Source organism: Penaeus monodon, chromosome 40, assembly GCF_015228065.2.
Source record: "Penaeus monodon isolate SGIC_2016 chromosome 40, NSTDA_Pmon_1, whole genome shotgun sequence".
Taxonomy (NCBI): Eukaryota; Metazoa; Arthropoda; class Malacostraca; order Decapoda; family Penaeidae; genus Penaeus; species Penaeus monodon.
The window spans coordinates 27,339,800-27,362,078 of NC_051425.1; the positions used below are offsets into that span (position 1 = coordinate 27,339,800).

Below are 22,279 nucleotides of genomic sequence, written 5' to 3' on the forward strand. Positions count from 1 at the left end.
CTTTAAAAATTTTTTTAAATTTGGGAAAAAAAAAAAAAATCGGGTGGGACTAAATTCCCTTCGAACTTAAAAAAAAATTTTTTTATATATAAATATATATATATATATAATATAATATATTATAATTTTTAAAATAATATATAATATTATATATATGCCCACACCATTTTCGTGTATATTAAATATGTGTGTGGGGTGTGTGTGTGGTTTTTGGTGTGTGTGTGGTGTGTGTGTGGTGTGTGTGTTTGTGTGTGTGTGTGTGTGTGTGTGTGTGTGTGTGTGTGTGCGTGTGCGTGCGTGCGTGGGGGTGTGTGTGTGTAGTAAGAGACAGAGATAGACAGACAGAGAGACAGACAGACAGGTACATGGATAATTAGTGAAAATATAGTCAATGAGTCTGCGGTGTGTTTGTACGGTTCCGAATTTCCTTACCGTATTACTTAGAGGCAAATAAACAGGTATGAGAAGTTGAGCGAAATCATTGTCAGAAACCAGCAACCATTTCTGTCTTATCTCCTCTCCGATAAAGATCTGTTGCGGCGATAACGAAACGACACTTGTGTGACTGGTCTTTTATAACTTATCACTCTCCTTATCTCATCACATTAGTTATCATAGAAAATACGTATAAAATAATTCATTCAATTTGGTCTTTAGATAATTTTCTTGTTATTTTAATCATTTATTATAAAGCTGTGGCTATTCTTACTGTTGTTCTCATAACTGTTATTATTATCACGACAATCAGATGATAATGTTTTGGTATCATTACCATTATGTTGTTATTATCTAGTATTATCATCAATTTACTGTATACACTGTTTACACTATAAAAGCCTTAATATCGAGAAGCAGCTGATACAGTCCCATATTTCCTAATGCACGATCGTGCACATTAATTAAAGTATCTAAAATGTACTGGCAAATTTCATATTTACCCCTCATACCTCTTTTAAAAAGAAGTTCCTCTCTGAAAGCGTCACGAGCCTTTATCACCCGGAGTCCCCGGCAGGAGACGCGCCGGCGCAGGAGGGGGCCAAGTCGCGTTCCCTGATGCAAGGTTCACCGTTCCTTCCCGGACGCCCGGCGCCGACGTGAAGGAACCGGGGAAGAGAGCGAGTTGCCTGACCATCTCCGAAAGCCAGGGGTTCGTGTCTTGGGTGGAGGGAGTAGGAGTGGCTTGCAGGTTAAAAGATCTTTGAGTTTTTTAGTCCTTATTGGCTCGGCATACACGAATACGCGCACACACACACACATAAACACAAAAACACATTTCGTACATACACTTCCAGAAACACACACATAAACACACAATACCACACACACATCACAAAACCCCAAAACACACACACACACACACACACACACACACACACACACACACACACACACACACACATACACACAACCTCATACATCATCACACAGACGGTAATTATTAAAAAAAAACATCGATACTAAATATTTGGTGTTTATAGACTGCTTTTAAAATCTGGTAGTCAAAATACAGTACATTTAGTCCGCGGAAAAAAAACCTTAGCATACAATGGCGTTAATACAAGAGGCACAACCTGAAGCCTTGCCGCGGCCTCCATGGTTATTTAGCTGTTGGGCAAATGCAATAAATCCTTCATTACGTACATTGTGGGCAAGATAAAGCTCGTACCACCCAGGGACTTATCAAATAGGGAATCAGTTAAAACTCTTGCCAAATTGTATGTTCCGGGGCAACAGCTCGACCAATGTTACTGCAATTTAAAAGGGTTTCATGTATAATTTATATAAACAGGGTAAGGTACATCTCATATTGTTGTAATTCATCATTGCAGCATCATTTCTTTGATGTTTAGACGGTAATTTCATAGAGATTATAACATCTTTCATGGCCTCAGTAGTATAACGACTGAAACTGCTATAGATAGTTCTTTCAAATTTCTGTGATTTTGTCATGTGTCCTTACATTTGTTCTCATACACTTAAAGATAGGTAATGAGTTAACTTCAGATTTCTTTGATCAATGGCCAGTTCTAGTAGTCATTTAGTATATATAAAGAAAATGTACATATATATATAATATACACATACACATACACATACATGTACATATACATACGTACATATACATCATAAATATACATATATACATACATATACATACATACATTAATACATTAATACATACAAACATATACATATACTCGTATATATATATACACACACACACATATATATATATATATTATATATATAATATATATATAATATATATTATATGTGTGTGTGTGTGTGTGTGTGTGTGTGTGTGTGTGTGTGTGTGTGTGTGTGTGTGTGTGTGTGTGTGTGTGTGTGTGTGTGTGTGTGTATGTATACCTATATATGCATACATGCATATGATGTATGGCGTATTTCCTTCCATATATCATATACCGATATCTAACATATGCCAATAATTTGACAAGGAATAATTATTCAGAAATTAAACCAAACTAAACATCTGCCTCAAATATTAATTATTATATAATGAAATTAGAATGATAAAGTACCGGGACTGACGACGCAAACACTCGAGATGCTATGAAAGCTGACGAAGTCCCTGACGAAGAAGGAGGCACTGGGGATCGCGTGAGCTTCCGCCAGCGATTCCGGCTGTGACACCTCGAGCGCCATCAGGGAAATCAAAAAACCAGAGCCCGCGCGTCATCTCCGGGTGGATCCCTGGGGTCCTCGGGACGCTCTCTTGGGTCCTAACTAGTCGAGGAGACGGATGGTTAGATGACGCCTTCTCTCTCTGCGAGGGCGAGGGAGACACTCCTACATAGCCAGTAGTGTGTGTGTCTCCCTGCTCCCTCCCCCTCCTCTTTATTGACCCTCACTCTTCACCCCTGCAACCCCTCCCCTCCTGCCCTCCGCCGCCGTATGCCTTGCCCCCTTCCTCTACCTTGCCTTCCCTCGCAGCCTTGTCTCTCTCCCTCCTGCCCCCTCTCCGCCATCCCCCCCCCCCCTTTCCCCATATCGATCCATGCTAAACACACAGACATTAAAAAAAAACAAGGTAGTAAAGGCGAGTTTATACGTCCTTACACGTATATACATACAAATACGCACACACACTCTCATGTTGTGTGTGTGTGTGTATACCATATATATTCATATATACATATATAAATATATAAGTGTGCGTGTATAAAACACACCACACAAAACCACACAGATCGTATATACATATATATATATATTTTATATATATATATATATATATATATATAATATATATATATATATATATATGTACGTAAAATTATACATATACATGTGTGTGTGTGTGTGTGTCTATATGTGAGTGGGGTGTATATATACATAATATGATATATATTTAAAATATATATAATATATATATTATATTATATATATATTGTGTGTGTGTGTGTGTGTGTGTGTGTGTGTGTGTGTGTGTGTGTGTTGTGTGTGTGTGTGTAAAAATGTATAATATATATATATATATATATATATTATATATATATATATATTATATATATTTTGTACAAACACATGTGATTACACACATGTATATGTATGTGTATATATATCTTACATGTGTAGTATTGTATGTGTGGTTTTTGTGTGTGTGTGTGTGTGTATGTGGTGTGTTTTGTGGGGTGTGTGTGTGGTGTGTGTGTTTTGTGTGTGTGTGTGTGTGTGTGTGTGTGTGTTTTGTGTGGTGTGTGTGTGTGTGTGTGTGTGTGTGCGTGCGTGCGTGCGTGCGTGAATACGTTGGCACGTGCATGTATGAGTATATAAAGCGCGTAGGGATGCGCGCATACTGCATGCTATTAAAGTTTTAATTCTGGCAACAATACAAATTACGAAGTTAACAATCAAACAAAAATTTAAAATTTTAAAATCTCATAATTTCGTTATTCTCTATCTAAAATTAATGATATCAGTATCTCCAAACTTAACTATGGCATTCATAAAACCCCGCCAGATAATCATTTGTTAAAGCGATTTTTTATTCCAATCCACGATAACAATGTCCAACGCTCCTCGCCTACCCCTGTTTCCTTGTCACTTCGGGTTTCCTGGATAGCACGAAGAAACCTGTGCTCTATTTTAATAATGTACCGTCCGTCTTTTAAAGGTAAGCTGAATAAAAGCTGATTTAGAAGCACTTCACGTGAAGGATGTATGATGAAATAAAGCACGATTCTCATCACTTCAATTCAACGTATTATACCTGGAAGTTATGGTTGTTTGCTAATCATTTGACACCAATGCATAGTGTGTGGAGATTTTTTCTTCTTTTTTTTTTGAGTTTGTAAACACTTGATGAAGAGAAATAGCGAGAAAAAAACTGATGTTATGGTACACCATGTTTATCATCTCATTAATGCATTATCATAAATTCATAACTGAGTTGGATAGAAGAAAATGAAATGTATTTTTTTTCTTTCTGTGAGAGAGAGAGACAGGCATTGGAATTAATCATTCATTATAACATCATCATCATCATCATCATTTATTATCAATATCATTATCCACCATCATCAATATTAATGTCCATCATCACAGAAATATAGGATAAGCCCGGAATAAGATCAGTTACCTTGTCCATCTTAGAATCGACTGGTCTTGAATGGTACCAGTTATACTCTACAAATGCACTCTAGGATCAAATATATTTTTCGTAAAACAAGAATTAAGCCCAGGATATAATCGTGTAAATCAGGGGCGTCAAACTCATATCCCTTCGCAGGCCGATTTTCATTTCAGCTATAATCTTGAGAGCAGTAGTAGTAGTAGTAGTATTACTCGTAGGCCTACTTACATGTACGTAAATTTTAATGATATTACTCGTACATACTTGTACGTAAATAGTATTTCCCATGTTGGATTTTAAATGTGACGTTAATGATAACAAAATGCATAAGACATTATGTTCCCTCAAGACGATCGTAATCTCACAGGCTAATTAATAGTTCTTGTTTCCCCACGCCCCCCCCCCTCACACGCACATTTAATTTGTGTTTCTGCCTTAGAAACACAAATCACATTAAAAATTGTGAAAATCTGCAAGACATGATTATTTTCATGATCTCATTGTATTTATCCTAAGAAACGTCTTTCCTCCTTCAATGAGGTAAAGAAAAAAAAATCGAGGGAAGAACATCTCGGGTATATGGAGCAGTTTCCTGCTTAAAGGTTGTACAAAATACGTATTGCTCACTCTTGTCAAATTTTGCAATTTTTGCCATATTCAGAGTGTCCGGTTCCTTTGAAATGAAACAGGAATAACAGCAATTTGCAAGAGGTTTTTAATGCGTCATTCAAATTCCCTATTTAATACTAAGGACCCTAAGGGGACAGGTAAGCCATTTGTACTTCTTTCTCATTAGCCTTTATGACACCATGAAAACTTACACTCGTACATAAGATATGAAAAGTTGTGTACTAATTCTATGTTCATTCAGGTATGGGTGAATTTGAATAAAAATAGTGTATTTTCGAAAAAGTTTATTTAAAAGATTCCAGATCTATATAAAAAAAAGAATCACGACTAAAATAACTTAAGGAAGTCTACGAGGATTTTGCTATAAAACATTAAAAACAACAACAGAATATCATTGTCATTCACACCATTTTCAAGAATCACGTGTTAAACAGTATATTTTCTCGTGAAAAAGTTAATATCTTCAGATACTTTGAGCAACACAAGCATGTCGGGTGGTGTGTGTGTGTGTGCGTGTGTGTGCGCGTGTTGTGTGTATGTGTGTGTGTGTGTGTGTGTGTGTGTGTGTGTGTGTGTGTGGTGTGGTGTGTGTGTGGTGTTGTGTGTGTGTGTGTGTGTGAGTGAGTGAGTGAGTGTGTTTATCTATTATTCTAATTTTACTTGTTGTGTTGTACACTTTTTAGGCGAACTGTATTCGATGTCAGCGTTCAACCACAGATAATCACACAATTCCCTAATTCAGAGGTCTCTCGTAGAATCAGGAAATGAAATTTTCTCAAGAAAACCACACCAGAGAAGAATCCTTTATCAGCTTCGTAGTCATTCCAAGATCTAAAAAAATACATTCGATGGATGCTGGGGCTTCTTAAGGAATGGTCTTAGTGATAGTCAGGCCCTTAATCACAACGTCTGGTAATCTGATGGACTGATAACCCCATGTGGTAAGCTTGAAGAGTAGCCCTGGCGTTCAGGTGGTCGCTTAGTCCCCAACCAAACCGTCGTTAACAGTCCCATAGTTGCTGGAGGCCATCTGTGCACGATGGGCTTTCATTTCATCTTGTTCTTTTCTCTTGAAGAAACCAGCCTGTAAGAGGCAGAGTCAGTGAGGAATTGTTCTATACGTTTTCATACATTTGCGACACTTGCAACTAAAGAGAATCGCAGCGGTACTGAATGGACAATCTTATGTTTAGTTTGTACAGGACAACGATTGACACATCCTCACCAATCATGTTTCTTTTTTAGACGTTTTTTTAATGTGATACCTCATTTCTTCTTTAAATAAAGTACACATTACCTACCTCTTAAACCTATCTTTTCATATATACTCTCCGTATCAACTGTACTTCCCATGTTATATTATACTACAGTCTGGACGGTTTACAATACTCCACTTACCTTATAGAGCCCGTAGGCGAGGAGACAGAGGAGCAGGAGGCACCCAGTACAGCCAGCAAGATGACCCACCAAGGGACGCCTCTCCCGGGTAGACTGTCCGGCTGCACTTGCGTCAATCACCACAAACTCCGTTTCTCTGTAGGATTGGGAAGAGGTTATTGTCTGATCTCCCCTTCGTGGTCGCATTCCTTAGATATACTTAAAGAGATAATTATGATTCTAGTTCATAAAATGCACTAAATATGCTTCAAAGATAACTTGGTAAATGCTAAACTCTGTGTAGGTATGTTTTATAGTAGATTAAACTCATAGCAGAAAGGAAAAGTAGGAAATAATAACATTAACAGATTAACAAAAAAAAAAAATTTGTTTTTATATTAAGTATTATGTACACAAAAAATCATATATAATATATATAGAAAAAGGGGGGAGAACATACTTTTCTCCAACAAAGCTCAGCTGAGGATTTAGTGACAAAATCCTTGCCCTTGCGTAACTCTTCACAACGGCTCCTCCCTTCGCCGAGATGTGGCCAGCTGAGAGAAAGACAAGATACCAAAATAAACCAACGTTTGTCTGGTATTCAAGTAGATGTAGGGAACATGTCCGAAGAGGAGCATGCTTACTGTCTCGCAAGGATGATGCAATATAGGTCATTCCTAACTTGACCGCAGACGGGACTAGTGCTCATTTGCAGTTGTAGGAAGGGCCTGGCTAGACACAAACCTGAGAGTTTTAGCACTAAAGCCACCTCCACAGTTCCTAGGCATTTCATAAATTTGTAGCCTATCATAGTTCTTTAGATATCTATGACTACTGACAAGTTGCAGTGATGTCTATCAGATTATACTTTTCCTTTCATATTATTCAAAGATTAAAAACGCAAGTCCTCTAAAACAAATGAACTCCCATGACACTTACCTAGGACGGTGAGTTGAGGGACAATTTAATGGTGAGATCGGCGAAACTAGTCCAGGCCGGCCATGACTTGATTAGGCACGAGAGTCGAGCACAACTCACCAGAGGGTTCGAACAGTTCAGATTGGCTGGTTCAAGTGAAGATTCTTTGCTTTGCATGCTGTGGAAAGACATCCGAGATTCAACTTTCAGCATACTCAGATGATTGACAAAACATAACACAGAACACTTCGAAATACTAGATTCATCCTCGTCTGACCTGAAGATGAAATCCGAGATTCTGAAGCTACTGTCTCCTTTTTCAGTCAACCCGCTTTGTGTGGGTGTTGTATTAATATAAATCTGCTATGCTTACTTTTCTATGTCATCGCACGTGGATTATTAATATACTCAAAGATTTTAAATACTAAAAAATATAACCTTTGTGCAAAACAGTGTTTGGGGTAACATATTTCACTGATCTTTATAATCATCTGTGAATAGATGAGGAACAAATAATTGTGATCTCACACTGTCCTTTACCCAAATTTTCACATTAGCTTATAAAACTTAATAAAAAAAAGAAACACGAAAAGAATGAGTTGGGAAGAGAACCAGAACGGTTCTCATCATGTACCTTCGGATTCCTTACCTAGAGGCTTTCTGGTATTCATTTATGAAGATTGGGTACTGCTGTTTGTGAAGACAAAAGGGATTCCTATTGCTTCGCCATCGGGTTCCTCGTCGGGTACGTATGTGGCACCTACCATACTGCACTGGAACCTCTGATTCTGGAAGTTTGTCTGTAACGCAGAGGCAAGATTCTTATTCGCCTGGATTGTCAATGATATTAATGGATTATGGACAATACTGATCATAATAACTTACATGGATATTCAATATTGCCCTGACAATTATAAATGAAGTTCGCAAGAAACGCACTGTCTCTTATAATGATTTTACAATAGGGTGTGAACCTTGTATAGCCCTGGAATTGGGCCTATGATTGGTCTCTACACACACCGTGAAGAACTACAAGCTACCTCATGAGGATAGATGTTGAGGAATGTCTGAGACCTCCCCCGGGTTGTGAAGTTCACTGGAATATCTACAATAAGCTCCACTTCGCTAAGGGGAGTAGGTCCTTTCTTCACCAGCTGCGATAAGATTATGCATTATACATCAAGCTAACCTGCATATGTAACAAGCTTAATATCATCATCATATTGCGAATATTTCATCTTGCTGAACTCCCGTGTTTTTTCTCTCCTGTAATATCATTAAGTGTGAAAGGTAGTAAGGGGGAAGATATGAACAAAGTAGTGCATACAGGCCTTCATCTAGTCAGTATCATCACATTTAATTACTGCCACATCATGCAATCCTTGATCCTTACCGAAAAGTAATGGGAGAAACCTTGGTATTATGGTCGTGTTGATTTTTCTCCTCAAGACGCTGGTACAAAATCTGCTCTTCTTTGGAATACCTGTAACGGATTAGTCATAGTAATTATATATTTATGTCTGGTGTTGTTTACATATTTGTGTATAAATAGCCCTACTGTAATGACGTACATCTCACCGACATTGATAATCATATGCAATTATGAAAGAAGGATTTTATAAAAGGTGAAACTAAAGAAAAATCACTCAGTCTCATTATCAGTGAAACCCATACCCATGAAGCTTCAGAGACGCTTGGGCGCCCATTTGTAGGGCAAAAGCGGCGGCATTATCCTGAGGCGTAGCGTCGCTCGCCTTGCTGCCACTTCCACTCTGATGGCGCTGCTGTGGCTCGATCGTCCAGCTCGCTGATGTCTATAGTGACTTTATCTCATCCTGAAGTGTGTGAAAAAGTGTAACTTACGCACACGTAAGTGTATGACGTGTGATGTACAGGCTGGGTCTCAAATTCAAGTAAAAGTTTCATGGTGAAGTGTAGTGATAGTTCCAGATCCAGGGGTAAAATTCTTATTGGTCATGATACTGGCTGGAAGCGAAGGGTGGATGCGGCCATGCGCCCCCGTCGGCGTTAGCCCCTTGATGATGATGATGATGATACTGGCTTTCATGGGTTTCATCTTTTGGACATTGCATCACTATAAATCACTACGTTATGGGCTATATGGAATTAGAGTAATATAGTTGAATATAGTTCATTCCTGGTTAAACTTGTCAACAAATAGCGAAGATAAGAGCAAGGAAACACGTGATTATGCTGAAAGTTCTTTTGTTTTACTGCTTCTTCAGTAAAGTGATAACGGAGTAAGTGAAAACTGTTATGTTTGCAATTTGTCTAAGAGAAATCTTTTCCTAGTCAAATGTACGCTCGAAACAGTACATTGAGATGCTTTCAATGTGAATATAACTGCCAAACATGCATTTGAAACCAGTATTTATTTTACAGAAGTGATGAACAATCGTAAATAAATCACCATTAAAAAAAGGGTTGTTGAACATAACGATCCACATCTTTATGAAAAAATCTCTATGGACAGAAGTTGAAGCAACTAAATTATTACCCATCTGTTGCATTCGCCCACGTACCTTCTCGTCAGGCATAATTGGGTTCCTGAGACGACATGCAAGGAAGGTCCTGTTGTTCTGCATTAGGGAAGTTGCAACTGTGTGTGTTGGGGAGAATGAGGGCGAGGGGAGAATCCACGCTGACTGTAACGTTGGGCAGGAAAACAGGTTCTCCGGTGTTGAACACGCTCACCGTAACTGATGGCTTGTCTTCACCACCAATCACAAAAGCCGTCCTGGGGAGTGGACATTTTATGGGACGATGTTGAGGTACAAGTTAGCTGATTCGGTTTATGAAGCAATATTTGAATTTTGGACACCTGTCTCTCTCGGCAATGTGAAGTTTTCATATATTAAGCAACGTACCTGAGAGGTCGGTTAGTCTGACAAACAAATGAAAAGTGTGACTCACTCTTGGTTGGATAATGTGGTTTCAACTCGCAGATCCACACGGCAGGTCTCGTCGCCGTCCTTCTCACAGCCTGTAATTATTACCAACGTGCTCCGTTGCACTGACAGGTAGACCGGGATCCGTTATTGGTTGGGCTGAAGAATGAATTAGGAAATAAACAAGATTCAGAACTACAATGAGCTGACAAAGAAAATGACGGTGCCAAATGAAGACCTTCAAACTGAAGTATTTCGACTAAATCGCACTGTAAATAAAAGTTACATACACTTGCAACGCAAACCTAAAACAAAAGCATATTCAGAAAAGAAAATGAAAAGTAAACACTCACAAAGAAGGTCAGAAGACTGGTCATTGTCAGCTCCCACTCAGCTTTCATCAGAATTGGTTGCCGGCATCAATTTTATCCGCCTGGGGACAGTGCGTAAAAACATGTTAGATAATCGAAATGCTAGCGTTTTGAAACTTCAGATGAATATCGTCATCAAAACAATAAAAATAAATTTATAAAAGACTGACCTTCAACTTGACCTCGTACTCTTCACACCTCTGGTCTCCTGCTACGGCGGTTTGGCTGAACGTCTTGACATACGTTTTAGTGTCGGGGAAGAAGCTCGGGGGGAAGGGAACTTGTAGTCTAAAGTGATGTTACCCTTGATACCTGCAGATGTGGATTCATTAGGTTACCTGATAGGATTTCACATTTTCGCTGATCTCACATAAATCACATAAAGAGAGCGAGGAAAAAAGAGGCACAAAGAGAGAGAGAGAGAGAGAGAGAAGACTGTGATGAAAGAACAGGAAACAAAAGTCAGAATGACGGAATCTACAAACCACATAGAAAGAGAAAGAAAAGAAGGGAGCAAGAAAAAAAAATAGAATATGGAAATAAATCCATCAGTCTCACCAATTTGCGAAGGAACATTGAAACCTTTTTGGTAGAAGCAGACAACCAACTGGAGCGAAGTGTCATTGAGAGCTACACTTGACGGCCTCGATGACACAGACGCCGTAACAGTCACCACAGGACGACTTCTCAACACTGCAGCGTGGCCGGAGAGGAAGCTGCCAATGGCCAGATCTAGAAGGTGCAGGGGTGTGCATTGTTTGCATTATTAGTTTTAGCTGTTATCATATCAGAAGTAGAGCTACCGATTTCCATCATTATGATCATCTTCATCATTAGCATTATTAGCATTTCATTGTCATCTCAATACCGTAATTGTTATCATTACTGTCTTTGTTAATTTTACCATCGATGTTACAAATATAAAAAAAGACAATGGAAAATAATTTATTATATTCAGGACAGTAGCAAAAAAGGACAACCTACTACCCTCATGGCACCAAGACACAATCAAGCATTCCTGTTGCCCAGTCGACCCTCACTTCCAAATAAAAGGGGGATATCAAAGCCTAATTTCTTTCCTGCAGCCCTTTCTCTCTCTTTTAAAAACACTTTCCTTCCGTCCTTATTCTTCGTCTCTCCCCATCTTTATTCCTGATTTCCTCCCATACTTTTCCTACCCCGTTCTTACCCATTGACAGACACACGGACGGGCAGCATATGACCCAGTACAGAGGGTCAAGGAGTGACCTAGCTTCTCTGTTTATGACCTCCCACCTACTATGACACCCATGCGGACCGTATCTTCCATTCCTGCCCTCCCATTTCCGAATTCTTATCTATTTCCCATTTCTTATCACATTTCTACTTGGAAGAGAAGTTTTCGTGTTATAATCACCGAAAAATAGATGAATTGCCAGTTCTTAACATAGTCAACATCAGACCAAAATACTGTATATCAGCCTAGCTTTATTTGGGTAGCATAGTTACCTAAAAGAAATCAATGTTGATAACATTAATGATGATTGATGATCTTAATGATGATGTTAATTTTTATATTAATGTTAATGTTAATGTTAATGTTAATGTTAATGTTAATGTTAATGTTAATGTTAATGTTGAAGAGGAAGGGGAAGAGGATGATGAGATGATGATGATGATGATGATGATGATGATGATGATGATGATGATGATGATGATGATGATGATGATGATGATGATGATAATGATAACAACTTTATACAAAAAGCATTACCACACAACCAACTATTCTTGACCAGCCACCTCCTAACTCCTGACTACACTAAAATAATGAAACAAATGATAATGACGTCATTGATAAAAACCCTTCAGTAAATAAATCAATAAAATAGTAATGATAATCCTACCAGTAATAACCAAGTGAACAGAACGCACTTTCGCCTAATTAACATAAAATATCCTGAAATTGGCTTCCAAGGAATTCATCCACCGCGCGTCAGATGGCACTGAAATTCTAACTTTCATCATCCTTTCTCCAGGCCAGTCGCCTCCTGCCTTCACACTCTACACATGTCTCCAGCGTGAATAGCACATACCAGATAGCCGTTGCCGTCGATATCAATGCCCCTGAGATGGACATGCCGAAGCCCGAGAAAGGCGCAGGGAAGTCCTGTGGCAGAAGGTGCTGGGAGAACTTGGACCTCAAGCCTTGTGGAGAACCGAGGTAAATGTACACCGCTCCGTGACCGTCCTCCCAAGGGGCACCCACTGCTATGTCTAGAAAGGAAGGAAGGAATTCGTAATATGTCGGGAAATAAGGTTGGGTTAAAGATTATTATTATGCATTCGTAACATGCAGGGAAACAAATGTTAAGTTTAAATAGTATTATTAATTCATTCGTAACATGTAGGGAAATAAGTGTGGATTAAATTATTTTTTATTATTCACTTTTACTTATTTGTTGTATTTTATTTACTCATTTTTTATGCATGCATTTGTTCTGTGCACCTTCTCTGTCTAGAACATAAAGTTTTGGTTACATAGACAAAGTGAAGATGACAAACATAGTGCAATACACACACACACACAACATATAACATATATATATATATATATATATATATATATATATATAATATATTATATATATATATATATATATATTATTATATATATATATACACACACATACATACATATATATATATATATATATATATATATATTATATATATATATATATATAATATATATATATATATATACACACACGCACACGCAGGCGCGTGTGTGTGTGTGTGTGTGTGTGTGTGTGTGTGTGTGTGTGTGTGTGTGTGTGTGTGTGTGTGTGTGTGTGTGTGTTGTGTTGTGTGTGGTGTGTGTGTTGTGTGTGGTGTGTGTGTGTGTGGTGTGTTTTGTGTGTGTGTGTTATTGCTCTATGTTTGTCATCTTCACTTTGTCTAGAAAACAAGGATTTTATTTTACAAATATACAAAGAGGAAATTATCTGCAGTCATGATTTTCGTCATGTCTTGAAAGTACAAAATTATTTACATGCAGATAATTAAGGATGATCTTTTTGTTTGTCCTCTGGGTTTGGTAATTATTTACGCAGAGATAAACATTCAAAGAAATATTTAACTTTTCCAAATTCTTCCAAATTGTGCCCAAAAACTTCGTACCATAGTAAACACCATTTTGCTAAAAAAGTTTTCCACGTGGAAATTTTTCATGCAAAAATGGGTTGTTTATTTTTATGGTAGGGGAAAAGGTTTTTGGGCCACAAAATTTGAAGGGGAATTTGGGAAGAATTTAAAATTTCTTCGAGTGTTATCTCTGCGTAAAAAAATTACCAAGCCCAGAGGACAAACAAAAAGATCATCCTTAATTATCTGTATGTTAAATAATTTTGTATTTTTAAAGACATGACGAATATCATGACTGCAGATAATTTCCCTTTGTATATTTGTAAAATAAAATCCTTTTTTTCTAGACAAAGTGAAGATGACAACATAGAGCAATACACACCCCAAACAAAACAAAAACACACACACACACACCACACACAACACACACCCCACACACAACAAAACACACACACACACACACACACACACCACACACACACACACACACACACACACACACACACACACACACACACACGCGCGCGTGGCTGTGCGTGGGTATATATATATAATAAAATTATATATATATATAATATAATATATATATATATATATAAATATATATATGTAGTATGTGTTTTAAATTATATATATAATAATAATATATATATTATATTATATAAATATAAAATTATATATATATATATATATTTTATATATATATGTATATGTTTGTGTGTGTGTGTGTATTGCACTATGTTTGTCATCTTCACTTTGTCTATGTAACCAAAACTTTATGTTCTAGACAGAGAAGGTGCACAGAACAAATGCATGCATAAAAAATGAGTAAAAAAAATACAAAAAATAAGTAAAAGTGAATAATAAAAAATAATTTAATCCACACTTATTTCCCTACATGTTACGAATGAATAAAAAATACTATTTAAACTTAACATTTTTTTCCCTGCATGTTACGAATGCATAATAATAATCTTTAACCCAACCTTATTTCCCGACATTTTTACGAATTCCTTCCTTCCTTTTAGACATAGCAGTGGGTGCCCCTTGGGAGGACGGTCACGGAGCGGGTGTACATTTACCTCGGTTCTCCACAAGGCTTGGGGTTTCCAAAGTTCTCCCAGCACCTTCTGCCACAGGACTTCCCTGCCCTTTCTGGGGCTTCGGCATGTCCATCTCCAGGGGCATTGATATCGACGGCAACGGCTATCCTGGATGTGCTATTCACGCTGGAGACATGTGTAGAGTGTGAAGGCAGGAGGCGACTGGCCTGGAGAAAGGATGATGAAAGTTGAATTTCATTTGCCATCTGACGCGCGGTGGGATGAATTCCTTGGAAGCCAATTTCAGGATATTTTATGTAATTAAAGGGGGAAAGTGCGTTCTGTTCACTTGGTTATTACTGGTAGGATTATCATTACTATTTTATTGATTATTTACTGAAGGGTTTTTACAATGACGTCATTATCATTTTTTTTTCATTTTTTTAATGTAGTCAGGAGTTAGGAGGTGGCTGGTCAAGAATATTTGGTTGTGTGTAATGCTTTTTGTATAAAGTTGTTATCATTATCATCATCATCATCATCATCATCATCATCATCATCATCTCATCATCATCATCATCATCATCTAAAAATCATCATCATCATCATCATCATCATCATCATAAATCTCATCATCCTCTTCCCCTTCCTCTTCAACTTTAACATTAACATTAACATTAACATTAACATTAACATTAACATTAACATTAACTTTAATATAAAAATTAACATCATCATTAAGATCATCAATCATCATTAATGTTATCAACATTGATTTCTTTTAGGTAACTATGCTACCCAAATAAAGCTAGGCTGATATACAGTTATTTGGTCTGATGTTGATATGTTAAGAACTGGCAATCATCTATTTTCGGTGATTATAACACGAAAACTTCTCTTCCAAGTAGAAAGGTGATAAGAAAGGGGAAATAGATAAGAATTCGGAAATGGGAGGGCAGGAATGGAAGATACGGTCCGCATGGGTGTCATAGTAGGGGGAGGTCATAAACAGAGAAGCAAAGGTCACTCCTTGACCCTCTGTACTGGGTCATATGCTGCCGTCCGTGTTTTCTGTCAATGGGTAAGAACGGGGTAGGAAAAGTATGGGAGGAAATCAGGAATAAAGAGGGGGAGAGACGAAGAATAAGGAACGGAAGGAAATTGTTTTTTAAAGAGAGAGAAAGGCTGCAGAAAGAAATTAGGCTTTGGATATCCCCCTTTTATTTGGAAGTGAGGGTCGACTGGGCAACGGGAAATTTGCTTGATTGGTCTTGGTGCCATGAGGGTAGTAGGTTGTCCTTTTTGCTACTGTCCTGAATATAAAAAAATTATTTTCCATTGTCTTTTTTTATATTTGTAACATCGATGGAAAAATTAACAAAGACAGTAATGAAACAATTACGGTATTGAGATGACAATGAAATGCTAATAATGCTAATGATGAAGATGATCATAATGATGGAAATCGGTAGCTCACTTCTGATATGATAACAGCTAAAACTAATAATGCAAACAATGCACACCCCTGCACCTCTAGATCTGGCCATTGGCAGCTTCCTCTCCGGCCACGCTGCAGTGTGAGAAGTCGTCCTGTGGTGACTGTTACGGCGTCTGTGTCATCGAGGCCGTCAAGTGTAGCTCTAAATGACACTTCGCTCCAGTTGGTTGTCTGCTTTACCAAAAAGGTTTCAATGTTCCTTCGCAAATTGGTTGAGACTGATGGTTATTTCCATATTTTATTTTTTTTTTTTTGCTCCCTTCTTTCTTTTCTTTTTTATGTGGTTTGTAGATTCCGTCTTTTCGACTTTTTTCCTGTTCTTTCATCACAGTCTCTCTCTCTCTCTCTCTCTCTCTTTGTGCCCTCTTTTTTTTCCTCGCTCTCTTTATGTGTTTTAGGGTGAGATCAGCGGAAAATGTGAAATCCTATCAGTAACCTAATGAATCCACATCTGCAGGTATCAAGGGTAACATCACTTTAGACTACAAGTTCCCTTCCCCCGAGCTTCTTCCCCGACACTAAAACGTATGTCAAGACGTTCAGCCAAACCGCCGTACCCAGGAGACCAGAGGTGTGAAGAGTACGAGGTCAATTTGAAGGTCATTTCTTTTGTAAATTTATTTGTATTGTTTTGATGACGATATTCATCTGAAGTTTCATAACGCTAGCATTTCGATTATCTAACGTGTTTTTACGCACTGTCCCAGGCGGATAAAATTGATCCCCGGCAACCAATTCTGATGAAAGCTGAGTGGGAGCGGGACAATGACCAGTCTTCTGACCTTCTTTGTGAGTGTTTACTTTTCATTTTCTTTTCTGAATATGCTTTTTTTTTGGGTTTTTGCGTTGCAAGTGTATGTAACTTTTATTACAGTGCGATTTAGTCGAAATACTTCAGTTGAAGGTCTTCTTTTGGCACCGTTCTTTTTCTTTGTCAGCTCTTTTGTAGTTTCTGAATCTTGTTTATTTCCTAATTCATTTTCAGCCCAACCAATAACGGACCCCGGGTCTACCTGGCAGTGCAACGGAGCACGTTGGTATAATTACGGGCCCTGTGAGAAGGACGGCGACGAGCCCTTGCCGTGTGGATCTGCGAGTTGAAACCACATTATCCAACCAAGAGTGAGTCACACTTTTCATTTGTTTGTCAGACTAACCGACCTCTCAGGTACGTTGCTTAATATATACAAATTTCACATTGCCGAGAGAGACAGGTGTCCAAAATTCAAATATTGCTTCATAAACCGAATCAGCTAACTTGTCCTCCAAAAATCGTCCCATAAAAGGGTCCACTCCCCAGGACGGCTTTGTGATTGGGTTTGGTGAAGACAAGCCATCAGTTACGGTGAGCGTGTTCAACCCCGGGAGAACCTGTTTTCCTGCCCAACTTTACAGTCAGCGTGGATTCTCCCCTCGCCCTCATTCTCCCCAACACAACAGTTCCCAACTTCCCTAATGCAGAACAACAGGACCTTCCTGCATGTCGTCTCGGGAAAACCCAATTATGCCTGACGAGAAGGTACGTGGGCGAAGCAACAGATGGGTAATAATTTAGTTGCTTCAACTTCTGTCCATAGAGATTTTTTCATAAAGATGTGGATCGTTATGTTCAAAAAACCCTTTTTTTAATGGTGATTTATTTACGATTGTTCATCACTTCTGTAAAAAAAAATATGGTTTCAAATGCATGTTTTGGGAGTTATATTCACATTGAAAGCATCTCAATGTACTGTTTCGAGCGTACATTTGACTAGGAAAAGATTTCTCTTAGACAAATTGCAAACATAACAGTTTCACTTACTCCGTTTTTCACTTTACTGAAGAAGCAGTAAAACAAAAAACTTTCAGCATAATCACGTGTTTCCTTGCTCCCTTTTCTTCGCTATTTGTTGACAAGTTTAACCAGGGAAAGAACTATATTCAACTATTACTCTAATTCCATATAGCCCATAACGTAGTGATTTATAGTGATGCAATGTCCAAAAGATGAAACCCATGAAAGCCAGTATCATCATCATCATCATCAAGGGGCTAACGCCGACGGGGGCGCATGGCCGCATCCACCCTTCGCTTCCAGCCAGTATCATGACCAATAAGAATTTTACCCCTGGATCTGGAACTATCACTACACTTTACCATGAACTTTACTTTAATTTGAGACCACCCTGTACATCACACGTATACCTTACGTTTTGGGGAAGTTACACTTTTTCACACACTTCAGGATGAGATAAAAGTCACTATAGACATCAGCGAGCTGGACGATCGAGCCACCAGCAGCGCCATCAGAGTGGAAGTGGCAGGCGAAGGCACGGAAGCACGCCCTCAGGATAATGCCGCCGCTTTTGCCCTACACATGGGCGCCCAAGCGTCTCTGAAGCTTCATGGGTATGGGTTTCACTGATAATGAGACTGAATGATTTTTCTTTAGTTTCTCCTTTTATAAAATCCTTCTTTCATAATTGCATTGATTATTCAATGTCGGTGAGATGTAGTCATTACAGTAGGCTATTTATACACAAATATGTAACACACAGACATAAATATATAATTACTATGACTAATCCGTTACAGGTATTCCAAAGAAGAGCAGATTTTGTACCCGCGTCTTGAGGAGAAAAATCAACACGACCATAATACCAAGGTTCTCCCTTACTTTTCGGTAAGGATCAAGGATTGCATGATGTGGCCCGTAATAAATGTGATGATACTGACTAGATGAAGGCCTGTATGCACTACTTTGTTCATATCTTCCCCTTACTACCTTTCACACTTAATGATATTACAGGAAGAAAAAAACACGGGAGTTCACAAGATGAAAAAATTCGCAATATGATGATGATATTAAGCTTGTTTTCATATGCAGGTTAGCTTGATGTATAATGCATAATCTTTTTCGCAGCTGGTGAAGAAAGGACCTACTCCCCTTAGCGAAGTGGAGCTTATTGTAGATATTCCAGTGAACTTCACAACCCGGGGGAGGTCTCAGACATTCCTCAACATCTATCCTCATGAGGTAGCTTGTAGTTCTTCACGGTGTGTGTAGAGGGCCAATCATAGGCCCAATTCCAGGGCTATACAAGGTTTCACACCCTATTGTAAAATCATTATAAGAAGGCGTGCGTTTCTTGCGAACTTCATTTTATAATTGTCAGGGCAATATTGAATATCCATGTAAGTTATTATGATCAGTATTGTCCATAATCCATTAATATCATTTACAAATCCAGGCGAATAAGAAATCTTGCCTCTGCGTTACAGACAAAATTCCAGAATCAGAGGTTCCAGTGCAGTATGGTAGGTGCCACATACGTACCCGACGAGGAACCCGATGGCGAAGCAATAGGAATCCCTTTTGTCTTCACAAACAGCAGTACCCAATCTTCAAAAAATGAAACCAGAAAGCCTCTAGGTAAGGGAATCCGAAGGTACATGATGAGAAAACCCTTCTGGTTCTCTTCCAACTCATTCTTTTCGTGTTTTTTTTTTTTTATTAAGTTTTATAAGCTAATGTGAAAAATTTGGGTAAAGGTCAGTGTGAGATCACAATTATTTGTTCCTCATCTATTCACAGATGATTATAAAGATCAGTGAAATATTTACACCAACACTGTTTTGCAAAGGTTATATTTTTTAGTATTTAAAATCTTTTGGAGTATATTAATAATTCCACGTGCGATGACATAGAAAGTAAGCATAGCCCGATTTATATTAATACAACACCCACACAAAGCGGGTTGACTGAAAAAGGAGACAGTAGCTTCAGAATCTCGGATTTTATCTTCAGGTCAGACGAGGATGAAAACTAGTATTTCGAAAATGTTCTGTGTTTTTTGTCAATTTATCTGAGTATGCTGAAAAGGTGAATCTCGGATGTCTTTCCACCCGCATGCAAACAAAGAATCTTCACTTGAACCAGCCAATCTGAACTGTTCGAAAACCCTCTGGTGAGTTGTGCTCGACTCTCGTGCCTAATCAAGTCATGGCCGGCCTGGGCTAGTTTCGCCGATCTCACCATTAAATTGTCCCTCAACTCACCGTCCTAGGTAAGTGTCATGGGAGTTCATTTGTTTTAGAGGACTTGCGTTTTTAATCTTTGAATAATATGAAAGGAAAAGTATAATCTGATAGACATCAACTGCAACTTGTCAGTATCATAGATATCTAAAGAACTATGATAGGCTACAAATTTATGAAATGCCTAGGAACTGTGTGGAGGTGGCTTTAGTGCTAAAACTCTCAGGTTTGTGTCTAGCCAGGCCCTTCCCCACAACTGCAAATGAGCACTAGTCCCGTCTGCGGTCAAGTTAGGAATGACCTATATTGCATCATCCTGCGAGACAGTAAGCATGCTCCTCTTCGGACATGTTCCCTACATCTACTTGAATACCGGACAAACGTTGGTTTATTTTTGGGATCTTGTCTTTCTCTCAGCTGGCCACATCTCGGCGAAGGGAGGAGCCGTTGTGAAAAGTTACGCAAGGGCAAGGATTTTTTCACTAAATCCTCAGCTGAGCTTTGTTGGAGAAAAGTATGTTCTCCCCCTTTCTCTATATATATTATATAGTAAATTTTTGTGTTACATAATAATTAATATAAAACTTAAAAAAAATATTTTTGTTAATCTGTTAATGTTATTATTTCCTACTTTTCCTTTCTGCTATGAGTTTATCTACTATAAAACATACCTACACAGAGTTTAGCATTTACCAAGTTATCTTTGAAGCATATTTAGTGCATTTTAGAACTAGAATCAAAAATTATCTCTTTAAGTATATCTAAGGAATGCGACCACGAAGGGGAGATCAGACAATAACCTCTTCCCAAATCTACAGAGAAACGGAGTTTGTTTGGGGATTTACGCAAGTGCAGCCGGACAGTCTACCCGGGAGAGGCGTCCCTTGGTGGGTCATCTTGCTGGCTGTACGGGTGGCCTCCTGCTCCTCTGTCTCCTCGCCTACGGGCTCTATAAGGTAAGTGGAGTATTGTAAACCGTCCAGATGTAGTATAATATAACATGGGAAGTACAGTTGATACGGAGAGTATATATGAAAGAGTAGGTTTAAGAGGTAGGTAATGTGTACTTATTTAAAGAAGAAATGAGGTATCACATTAAAAAACGTCTAAAAAAGAAACATGATTGGTGAGCATGTGGCATTCGTTGTCCTGTACAAACTAAAACATAAGATTGTCCATTCAGTACCGCTGCGATTCTCTTTAGTTGCAAGTGTCGCAAATGTATGAAAACGTATAGACACAATTCCTCACTGACTCTGCCTCTTACAGGCTGGTTTCTTCAAGAGAAAAGAACAAGATGAAATGAAAGCCCATCGTGACAGATGGCCTCCAGCAACTATGGGACTGTTAACGACGGTTTGGTTGGGGACTAAGCGACAGCTGAACGCCAGGGCACTCTTCAAGCTTACCACATGGGGTTATCAGTCCTTCAGATTACCAGACGTTGTGATTAAGGGCCTAACTGTCACTAAGACCATTCCTTAAGAAGCCCCAGCATCCATCGAATGTATTTTTTTAGATCTTGGAATGACAAGGAAGCTGATAAAGGATTCTTCTCTGGTGTGTTTTCTTGAGAAAATTTTCATTTCCTGATCTACGAGAGACCTCTGAATTAGGAATTGTGTGATTATCTGTGGTTGAACGCTGACATCGAATACAGTTCGCCTAAAAAGTGTACAACAAAACAAGTAAAATTAGAATAATAGATAAACACACACACACACACACACACACACACACACACACACACACACACACACACACACACACACACACACACACACACACAC

At 38.4% G+C, this 22,279-nt stretch overlaps 2 pseudogenes; one reads left to right on the forward strand and one right to left on the reverse strand.

Annotated features, from left to right (window-relative positions):
* Positions 1-6,094: 6,094 nt before the first annotated feature.
* LOC119598074 lies at positions 6,095-11,998 on the reverse strand (annotated as a pseudogene).
* Positions 11,999-12,094: 96 nt separating this feature from the next.
* On the forward strand, positions 12,095-21,862 carry LOC119598075 (annotated as a pseudogene).
* The last annotated feature ends 417 nt before the right edge of the window (positions 21,863-22,279 follow it).